The following is an 11,747-nucleotide window of genomic DNA, read 5'->3' on the forward strand; positions in this document are numbered from 1 at the left end:
TCGCCACTCTTGGAAGGCGAGTCATATTTCTTCCTCTTGTGGCCATGGTGGCTTTTGGATTTATGCTGGGAGGTGTGCTGGAGACACGAAGAGAGGTTATAAGCAGATAGTCTAGCCAAAAGAGAGGACAAGCCGACAAGAAATACCTCAGAGCCCGCGGGAGCATAGCGTTTGTGTTTCTTGGATTTTTTGGAGGCAGAAGAGACAGGAGGTTCTGTCGGACGTGCTTGACCCTGCACATAAGTGAGATATTAGAAAACACGTAGTATTTCTTCTGGGAAGTCACAAGTCACTAGGAATGCTTCAGATAGGGGCATACAGAAGAACTGGGTTTCATCAAAACCTGAGCAACAGGGCGTCCATCGTCGTCAGAAGATTCCTCAGGAGCAGCCTGCAAGAAGGGAAAGGATGGTTGAGAATAAAAGTAAAGGCCAAAGGAAATAGTAATTCAGCCAGAGTCGAACCTGATCCTTTTGTGTTGAAGGAGTGGGTTGGTTAGCAGATGCAGAACTTGCAGGATTTAGAGGGATCGCTGCAAATAAACGAAAGAGACGCAAGTAGGTGACGAGATTCAACTAAAAGGGAGTGTTAAAATTTCCAGAGAAGTGTTACCAAGTTGCATGGTTGTCACAACCTGCGAAAAAAACAACCGGCGAAAAAAAGAAATGACAGAAGAGTCGCCACCGTGCGTTATTTATCCCAAAGGAGGGAAAGGAAACGCTCGAAGAAAACCTGGAGAAAGGAAAGGAAATGACAAGGTCTCGCAACCAAATCTTGGGTTCGGGAGTCGATTATGCGAAGGGAAGGTATTAGCACCCCTACGCATCCGTAGTACTCTACGGGATTCACTCTTGTTGTTCTTGTCTAAAGGGTGTGTGTTTATCTAAGGTACTATTTACTAAAAGAGAGGTCAAAGAAAATGACTCGTACGGATGTCACATCTACTGCATATGTATCTCATCTGAACATGAGAATCAGAGTCTTCGTAGCTCAGCTACCTATGGGTTAAAGAGGAGTGTGCTCGCTAAGACATCGTGTCTTATGCCTACGTATCTCATCTGGAATAAGAATCAGAGCAAAAGGTAGTTCAGCTAACTACGGGAACAAGGGTCTCGATTGCAGCTAGGGCAAGAGAAAGGGAAGGTCTCGATCGCAACGAGGGCGAGAGAAAAGAATCGCAATAAGGGCGAAAGCAAGCAAGGATTAGTTGTTAGTTGTTAGTCAAAAACTCGGCAAGACATCGCATCTCGTGCCTACGTATCTCATCTGGAATGAGAATCAGAGTTGTCATAGTTCGACTAACTAGGGGTTGCCATCTGAACATGGACTTACAAAGGAGGACACCAGTTGTGTCAAAGGAAGGTTGGCAATGTGTTCATGTCCTAGCAGTAGGTGTCGCAGCTCGCTGAATCGAGTCTTAGGCAGTTACCTCTTTGCAATAGAACGGAGTGACATGCCACAGGATCGGAGACGCACGGAAGGTCTAAAAAATGGGGAAGCTCTGCCCTAGAGTTGTCATGCAATATGGACCTATGTGTTAGGATTTACAAATGGGAACATCTACCTAATGTTAGCATGCAAAGAAAGGGGGAATACTACCTATGTTATCATACAAAGAATAAGGGAATACTACCTATGTTATCATACAAAGAATAAGGGAATACTACCTATGTTATTATACAAAGGGTTCTACCTAATGGGTGCTACCTAAACGGAACAAGAATCGACGAACGGAGCAAGGAAAGGAATCAGGGATAAGGGTAGATGGCGATGCACGAAGCAATCGACTTACAGGTAGATGGCGATGCCTGAAGCAATCGACTTACAAGAGAAATGGCGATGCATGAAGCAATCGACTTACAAAGGGATGGATGAATACGTGCTGGTTCTGTTAAGTTTGAAAATGATTACTCGACGTTGGATCGAGGTTTTGATCTTGTTTTGAAATGGTTATCGGATGTTCATTTTAATTCTTGTATTAACAGATGAATAAAGAATGAAAGAATAAACATTATGCACTTTAATGGGAGAGGGGTACATTTGTTATGAATGGGGATTGTTCATGGCAATCAAACAATAGTAATATGTGCCTCATACAACATACAAGTAGGCCGCAGTTAACAATCAAGTCAGATAAATAAACAGGTATATGATCAAATCAAAGAATCAAAGAATGGAATAATGAAGCATTAGACAATGCATGAGAAGTATAAACATGTTAAGCAATCAAAAAATAGAAGAATGGATGAAAGAAACAAGTATAAAAAATATCAGATGAATCAAACAGAAGAAACTATGCACACAAAGGATCAATGAATAATTTAATCGGGAAATGATGCAAGGATCAAATAAAATCAAGATGAAAGGCCTCTGATACATGGCATATGAGATGAACAAGGGAGGATCAAAAGATCTCTTCAATTGCCCTAAGCAATCCCTAAGTCAAACATCAATCATAGAAAAGTCAACCGAAAAGTCAAGTCAACTTAAAAAATATGGAATAAATAGTAAATTAATCAAGAAAATTATGAAAAATTAAACTAAATTAGGTGGGGTCAGGACATTATCATCTCCCAAAAAGATATCAAAAATAATGAGAATTAATGTATAAATTAATTAAAATAAAACAGAAGTCAAATGAAAAGTCAACCAAGCAAACTAGGTCAATAATAAATCCAAAATAAATTGAAAATGGAAAATAAAATTCCAATAAAAGGTCAGGTTGATCATGAGACATTGGTCAACCCTCATCCCAAAAATCAGAAGTTAAAAATAAATTTAAGCTATGAAAATAAAATTAATAAAAATAAGTGTATTAAAATGATCCACTTGAAATAAATAATTGAAATAAAATATTAACATTAAAATAATATGAAAATAAAAATAAAATAAAATAAAACATTAAGGAAAGTGAAAAATATTTTTTGGTATTTTTATGAATAAATAAATTATTTTTATTAATTAAAAACAAAACAGAATAAAAATTAAGAATTAAAAAGGCAAAATAAAAATAAAATGGTATAATAGTAATGGGCCAGGCATGGAGGTGGAAAAAGCAATAGCTGAGGAAGCCCGGTCCAAATGAATTAATCAGCATGTGGCATAAAATAATGTAACATTTTATTAAAAAAACCATGTGACTTATGTCAACCGGTCCAGCTTTCATTAAAGCGCTACAGGACAAAATTGGAGCGGACGGATGAAATGATAGCAAGCGCGCACTATCTGAGGGTTACGATGACGACACGTATCGTCTCCTCACCAGCCAAAGAAAGCCCTAACGCCATGCATAGTGAGCACGATAATCATGCAGCGATTTCCTCCATTTTCCAACCAACATTTCTCACGCTATGGTTCACAAAATGAGATGATGTAAAAAGCAAAGTTCAAGTATGCAATGAGAGGTTCAACATGGCATTTTGTTTCAAATGAAATGGTAACTTAAACATGGTGAAAAGTGAGCAACAAGACAAGCATATGAACACGGATGTAACAAAAAATTCCACAACACAAACTCAAGCTTAATGCAAACAGTAGGAAGAGTGCATGGAGCTTAACATCTTTCATGTTGAACACAAATTGAAATGATGAGTGGAAAGAGGTGAAAAATGGCCATGAAATCGTGTCTCATCATCTGCAAAATGGCTGGGCCAGTTTGGCCTAAATGCTGCCTAAAAATTCAGTTCATGATGCCAACTTTAGATGAGTGCATCTCTCAAACCAATGATCCAAATGGAATGATTCTAAAAAGGTGTGAAAGAGGACATGACAAGGTACAATTGTCATGAAGAAAGTATTTTTAAAAGATGCCTTGAAGTGCAAGAAATCTGGCCAAGAAGTCTTGACAAATCTTGAAGATTTTGGACTTAGAAAATTTTCTAAGTGTCCTAAAATAATGTCTTACTTTGACCAGGCATAACTTTCTCAATATTAATCCAAATGAAGCAAACTTTATATCTCTAGAAAGCTTGGAACAAGAGGAACAACTTCCATGTTGGAGAAAGTTTCAAATGGAGCTTGCAACTTGATGGAAAATGGGCTTAAATGGGTGCAACAATCATGAAAACTTGCCCTAAATGGAAAGTCAACTATTTCCAAATTTAGTAACTTTTCCAACTCCTGATTAAATGATGAATCCATGATCCAACCTTGATCAAATTTCACATGTAGGCTCCCTTAGGCATGAATTTTGAGATTCCACTTTCAAAATGTCAGGAGTTGACTTTTCTGGCCCCACGGTTGACTTTTCCCAAACTGTCTGATTCCCGATTCCATTGATCAATTGAAGCACCTCTGGCTCAAATAAAGAGCTGATTTTTTGTATGTAGACCCTTGTGGACATATGGAGGGCCATGGAAAAGAGTTTCACCCAAGGAATCAGAAATAAACTGATTTTATGCCAAACCCTAGTTTTAGGGCAAAATTGATCGGGCATTGATTGCACTGCTTGCCAATGGATCTTCCTGAGATAAATGTGAGTCTTCCTAGACCAAGATGCCTCTCCAATAATGACATGGATAATCTCCTTCACTTCCAACCAAACCTTTCCCGTTGCAGGTAGCCATGAAACCCTAATTTCTGATTAAATCCAGATGAGTACCCTGAGAGCTCTGAATCTTCCACTGATGAACTGAGGACCATAATAAGATACCTGGACCACCTTGAGACTTATATATTTGGAGAATGAAGTTCAATTCTCAGTCTTGCTTTGTGTGGGCTTCCTCTGGTTAAGGAGTGGTCAATCAAACCCTGATTTCCACGTCTCTAATGTAGTATGTAATGAGTATGACCTAGTATGATGCTAATGCAGTGTGAAACATAATCCCATGCTTCCAAGAAAAATGAAGGGTAAATTTTGGGGTATTACAGCGGTTTCGAACACGCTAATATATTAAGGATCAATATGAAGTGGCCCTGAGTATTCAGGCAGATAATACTTCGTTGGGACCACTCTGTCGGCTTTCTTCTTTTTAGAGGCGTTTCATACGTATGAAATGGGGCAATAGAACCACACCGGAACCAAATGACCAAAGGCCAAAGCCAAAGGGCTAGATGGCAGAGGGGGGAATTTGAGTTTTCCAAAGTGAAGGGCATAAAGATATTTGTCTTTCACGTAACCAGGGATTTTGAGTTTTGAAAGTTGGTCGATTACTTTCGCTTTTAGTTCGACCGCAGCCTCCCAGATGGTCCCACGAAGATTATCTGGTCGTACACAACTTGGAAATAATTCTGGAAAGCACGAATTTGTTTGATATGAAGAGCCTTACACTTGGTCGACTTCGCCTGCAAACAAACAAAAGCCTCAGTTAATTCACATAGTTTGGCATCAGGAGCGCCAACGTAAAGAGTAAAATACGACTGCCACCAATCATGAAATTCTTTGGTACAATAGTAGGCTGGTCGAAAAGGAAGAGAAGGGAGACGTGGTCGGTTTTTCCAAATGGTCTCCAGTTCCTCTTTGATCTCGCTTCAAGGTTGACAACAGAGGATATTGGCAAGCAATTCTTGAGAGGAGAATAAAGGCTTGGGAGTGAATTGGCAAAGGCCAAATTGCCTGGCCACAAGGTTAGGCTGATAAGCCACTAAACCAGGATTGGTGCTGGAAGTCTCAGCTGACAGGAATCGAGGAACTAGAAAACGCCTCCAAATGAGAAATGATTCATCTCTGTGTTCCCCGTCAGTCGGAGGGAAAGGTCTGGTGAGCCACTCAGGACCCTTAGTGCGACGGTTGAACGGGGCCATAGAGGGTAGGAAATCGACACAAGTCAACATGATGTTGAATGGAAGTCGAAACACCTGAAGGTCCGAGAAGTTTTTGTCGATAGGCGTCAGGGGGATCAACCGCTTCCAGATAAGATGTCGTTCCTCTGAGGGACACGCAACCCTCCTTATTCCATAGGGGGCTACATCTTTGGAGAAAGTGGCATTGAGCCACAATTGCAGAAACCAGAAAGGACCATGGACCAACACGTTTTTCTTTCTGGAGTTCTCAGGGTCGAAGAGCCTAATCTGGTAGACAACCTCAAATAGAGACTCGTAGAGAGAAGCTAATATCAGTTGGCCCAAAGCAACGTCACACTCTTGGTGTAGTTGGGTTGCCAGAAGAGCAAAGTGTTTGGCTACCTGCATAGATCTAGAGCAGAAGACAAAGCGGGACAGCCAAAGGGTCAAGAAAGCCACATGTTCCTCGTCGGTCACAGGGCCTGCAGAGGTGGCATGATGATCAATAAAGTTGTTGTAAGTTGGCTTGCGAGAGTCACCAACGTCGAACCTCAAGGAAATTGGCGCTACAGCTTCGCAGTCGAAGACTTCGCCAGTCGGTTTCAAGCCAGTGATGACAGCAATGTCTAGAAGTGTCGGCGTGATCATGCCACACTTAGTATGGAAGGAGTTGGTCGAACTCTCCCAGAACTGAAGGGCAGCTAATAACATGCCACAAGACTTGGGAGGGCCACAATGGGCAATCTATAAAAGGGTATTGATGCCTGTTCTTTTCCAGTGGTCGATTTTTTCTGATTCCAATCGGTCCATCCAAGCGCAAAACTTAGGACAATTTCTGGGAGGAGCAGTCCTAAAGTTCCTGTTGACGTAGAGAAGGGAGAAGGGTTGTTGAGAGGAGATCACAGGTTCAGAAATGTGACTGGCAGGGAAGAGGTAAGAGTCGTTTCTGGTAATCTCGGGGTGTCGGTTTTCTGGGAGAGGACCTAAGAACGCTAAGGGTTCATTAGACAGAGAAAGAGGAATCAATACCTGAGAACGCCAGATCTTCTTCTTTTCTTCTGCCAATGAAGGCTCAGGAACATACTCCCTGCCATCAATGCTGATGGGACGTGTGAGTTTAGCAGCAGAAGGTTTGTTAGAGCTTGCCATGGAGAGAACAGAAGATTTTTTTGTTGTGGAGTAGAAGAGTTTTCACAAAAAGCATAAGACAAGTGAATGCTGAAGCAAGAGGGCGAAAAAAGAGAAGAAGAAGAAAGAATGAGGATTTTATAGAACTTAAAACCTGAGCAGAGAAGAGTGAGCGGTTGGACTTCCATTTTCGACACGTATGCCCACATTCCCACGCCTACAGACACGTGGTGGAGAGAGGGCAAGCAAAAAGACAAACATGTTTCAGTCATAAAGACGCGAAATGACGTAGACGTGATTTTGTGCGTCTCGAGGGGAAAAGGAAACGTCCACCATGATTGCATGACGTCATCAACATGGGGTAAACAGAGGTCCCACTAAGTAGAAATGGAAACAGTAAAGGGTAAATCGGCGTTTCAGAGATGCCATCATCTCACCAACTTCGATAGTCGACAGTGGCATCTATGGGGGGCATTTTGTTACCACGAAAAATCTCTAAGGCATGCTGAAAGCGTAATTAATGAAGGAGTCCTGGGAATTTGGGGGTTATACCCCATAAAAGGATGAAGAGGTGTGGGAGGCAAGCAAGAGTAGGAAAAAACACAAGTCAAAGGATGAAGCCAACAAGAGAAGCTGACCTGGTCGATAGGCCATTTTTATCGACCAACGTGAATTTTGGGACTTAAAAGAATTAGAGCCAAATATGCAGAAGACAACATCGCACGAACGTCTGGGCGGGAGAAATTTGAAATTTAAAATAACCAGCAGTTACAAAAAGAATAAGAGCGCCAGAATCTAGAGCAGTTAGCAAGACGTGGGTGCGACGGTTATGCAGATCGTGTGACATAACATCTGCTAGTTTCTAGGAGTTTTAGCTTATGAGCAGTTCCTTTAGTATTAGTATAAATAGAATATCCCACGAGAAGTTCAGGGTGTTCACTTTGTACTAAAAATCACTTGTAAGAAAACTTCCCATTCCCAGCGCGAGGAAGCAAGATTTTTTTGAGAGTGCTATGTACGTGAATCACCACATTTATTTCAATGCAACTTCCTTACATTTCAATTGTTCCCGTTGAACATTTTATCTTAATTTCATTTACTTTTGAGTTATCATTTTACATTGTCGTTTACGTTGTCGACACCAATTCTATTACGATAATAGAATTTACCAAAAGCGTGTTCGTTGTATACCTTTTTTGAATGTTATAGCGTTGTCGGTCACGAGTCACCTATAGGCGATAACATTATCTAAACCGTTCGTGTGGAAAAACCCTACGGTTGTTCGACACTTTGTCAGGAGCCGTTCCTCACAAAGTCATTCTGTCGAGTTGGACAAGCCTCACTTGCACTAGCACATGTCCTAGGATCAACTGGTCGATCCTGCAAGTAACCATTTATTTTAAAGCCTAGGGAGGACCAGCGGTTGTTTACCAATTTCCACAGTAAACAATGGCTTAATGCATTGCTTTCAGCATCACATGTGCACAATTTTGGACCTATTCCAATCATTCTTTGGGCTTTGTACACGCCTATGCAAACTTGCATGATGCATTTTCTATTTTTGGATCTTTATTGGAAGTGTGCAAAGTGCATTTGAATTGGCTATAAATACAAGTGCTATGAGCTCAGAACTTCATCAACACCTTACCCAAGCTTTTCCAGAACAATCCAAACCCTTCATTCCATAGAATTCTTGAAGATATCAATTGAAATCGAGTTTGAATTTCACCTTCTATTTTGAAATTCAAACTCCAAGAATCCATTGCCCTTTTCATTTCAATTGATAACTGCAAGCAAGAGGAAGAGGAATCAAGCAAATCCAGATCAAGATCAAGTGAATTTAAAGCAACTCGAAGGTGAAATTTCAGAAACTTCATCTCTTCGATTCTCTCTCAATTCTCCATTATTCTTTGTGATTTTTGGTTTATTGAAGTCCTACCAATGTAGGCAATAAGATTGAGTTGCTTTAAGGTCAAATCGAAGTAACTCAGTTTATGATCCTCAAAATTCAAATCCTTGTATCTTTTTATATACTTGGAATTGGAGAAAATTGAGGCCAGATTCGAGCTCCTAAGGATTTTTTGTTTGAATCCATGTCCTTTTTTTTTATTTTGGTGATGGTTAATGGTGGACCAGGTTCACCAGAGAAGAAGATCGGAGCCCTAGCTCTGGTGGTGTGTTGTCACACCTCATAACCATCAAATCTTGTTTAAATGTTCTAATCCTGACCGCTCCTTGTGATTATCATCCCTATGACGCGTTGACTGAGGTGTATGGAGTGAAGCGCGTGCTTGGCCATCAGATCTGTCACCTCAATTAATGAGGGAGATCTGATGGCCCTTGTTTTTTTGAATTTCTTTTTAATTTCTGATTTTACGTTTAATTCATATTAATTTCATTTTTAATCCAAAAAATATGGGACTTTCACCAAAAATCTTTAAATATTTTTCTATTTCATTTTCTGAATTAAAATTATTTTTTGGATTAGTTTTGATATTTTTCATGAATTAAATGTTTTTGTACATCTTTTTAATTGTTTAAAAATACTCCTGACTTTTTAAAAATTGTGATTTTTTTTGTCTAAGGTCCTTTGACCTTGTTTAACCTAGGATAAATCTCTTGGCCATTTATTTGGTGTTTTGAAGAGGTTTTAGGTTTTGACCAAATTAAATTGAATTTTAATGCATTTTTAATTTGGTTTTTAATTGATTAATTGTGTAAAAAATTATGTTGAGTTATTTTTATGATCTTGTGATGTTTGACTGTTTATTTGAGCCTTGGTCAAGGCTGATTTGACTTTTATTGGATTAAAATCATTGGATTTAGGGGATTGATGAAATATACATTTCATCTCCCAAAATGAATGAATGATTTTAATTTCGTAAAATTACTCCCATGACCAATTTGTGTTTCTCTTATTTCCTCCCCCATTTCATCTTCATTCCCGTTCTTTCCAATTACTTTCATTTACCAATGAAATCTCAATATCCTAAGGCTAATTGGTTCATCAATGACTTTGTGTCAGATGAACCAATACAAGTATGGATGAGATAAGTCAATCCCTTTTGATATTTTATTTTAGTGTGTGGTATGGTTTAGGAGTTTGGTTCATTATACCAAATCTCTAACATGCATTAGCACCTAAATATTTATTGCCCGACCTCATATAGTTGTGACTTCTACATAAGTCAAATTACGATTGCTTAACATAGAGCTAAATTTGACCCTAAAGGCATAACATTCTAGTAAGTGAGACTGTAAGTCTCCCATCTTTCATGGTATTGTGTGGAAACTTGGCTTTTTTCCTTCCTTTGGAAGATGTCTTGATTCAAGGATCCATGCTTGTGAGTAGATGGTTGAGTGTTCTCCAAAGAATGACTTAATCAATTGAAAAGCAAAACACCACTAACATATAATTAACCTTGACTAACATTTAACTAATTCTTATTAACATTGCTTTACTTTCAAGTCATTTATTTTATGCAATTTAATTCCAAGTCATTTACCATTCATTTGTCATTTACATATCATTTAAGTTGTTTATGTTTATACCATTTTCACTTTGCTCATTTGAGCCATATATTGTGATTGTATATATTTGTTTGTGTACTTTGTTTGTGTTTGTGGTCTTACGACCTTAAAACTTTTGGGCCCTTTGTGCCCTTTGTGCCTCTTTTAACTTAAATTTTGATTAAAAGCAATCCGCTCATTTTGAAATTGATACCACGAATTACGAGGTTTTGATCCCTCATTTTTATGTTGGTACGTCGGCACAAATCAGAAGGTCTTGTGAAACACAAAAATATAACCAATGAATTCTTTTCTCACCCCACATTCTTTTTTTCAACCATCATTTTATACCAAACCCATATACACACATAAAAAAAGGGCTCCCTAGGAGTACCTAGGATACTTTGGGTGCTAACACCTTCCCTCTGTGTAACCAATCCTCTTACCTGTAATCTATGGCATTTTATTAGTTTTGATATGAAAACTTCTTATCTTTGGGTTTTGTTCGTACTTTTCCCTTTTCCTTTGGAAACATTAAAAGAACGACGGCGACTCTGGTTTTATTGATGTTAAGCTTATCCATAGCTTGATGGTCATGAATTTACCACTACAAAAATTAAGTGGCGAATCTGCTGAGAAGTAGTTCTCAGTGGGTTTAGCCTACTTTTTTATGTGTATATATTTATATATTTGATGTTTGTATACTTGTTTGTATGATATAACCTGTTTGTTCTGCTTGTTGATCTCTGAGTGGTGAGATAAGTTCTAACCCTAACTTGAGTGCAATTAAGATAGGAGGATGGTATAGTCATGTTCAACTTGTGTGGAGTAGTCCTTAGCAAGTTGGCTTGTGAACCATCTAATCAATGGAGACCCTTTTGGAGTTACTAATGTCACACAAGTTATTTGTGGTTAGGCATTACTTTCTTTGATTTGGGGTTCGAGAAGCTGAGAACCGTATAACATTTAACCCAACTTGGCCTATTTAGGACGTGGTGCGGAGACTGTTCAGGTGTAGACCTGATAATAGTTGTTACGCGATACTACACTCAGACGAGTTTCTCTTGAGAATATTATGGGTTAATGAGTTAGTCATCCTAATTTATATTATCCGATAGATGGAATTAAGACTCTGGGAACTTTTTAGAACATGATCTACAGGTTTTTATCCTTAATACACTCCTTTGGGATGGTTATTAACCTGACTTCATGCTCGTGACTCACAACAAACCCTTTGATTCTTGGTTGATCTGATCAAGTCTCATCAATATCAATGGAACTTGGATGTTGATAAGGTGAAAACCATAATCCATCAAAATGGATGATTGATCTTAATGATGACTTGATCCATCCTTTGACCTTCATTTGTGTTTTCCTTGTGTGTGATC

Source organism: Lathyrus oleraceus, chromosome 5 (assembly GCF_024323335.1).
Source record: "Lathyrus oleraceus cultivar Zhongwan6 chromosome 5, CAAS_Psat_ZW6_1.0, whole genome shotgun sequence".
Classification (NCBI taxonomy): Eukaryota; Viridiplantae; Streptophyta; class Magnoliopsida; order Fabales; family Fabaceae; genus Lathyrus; species Lathyrus oleraceus.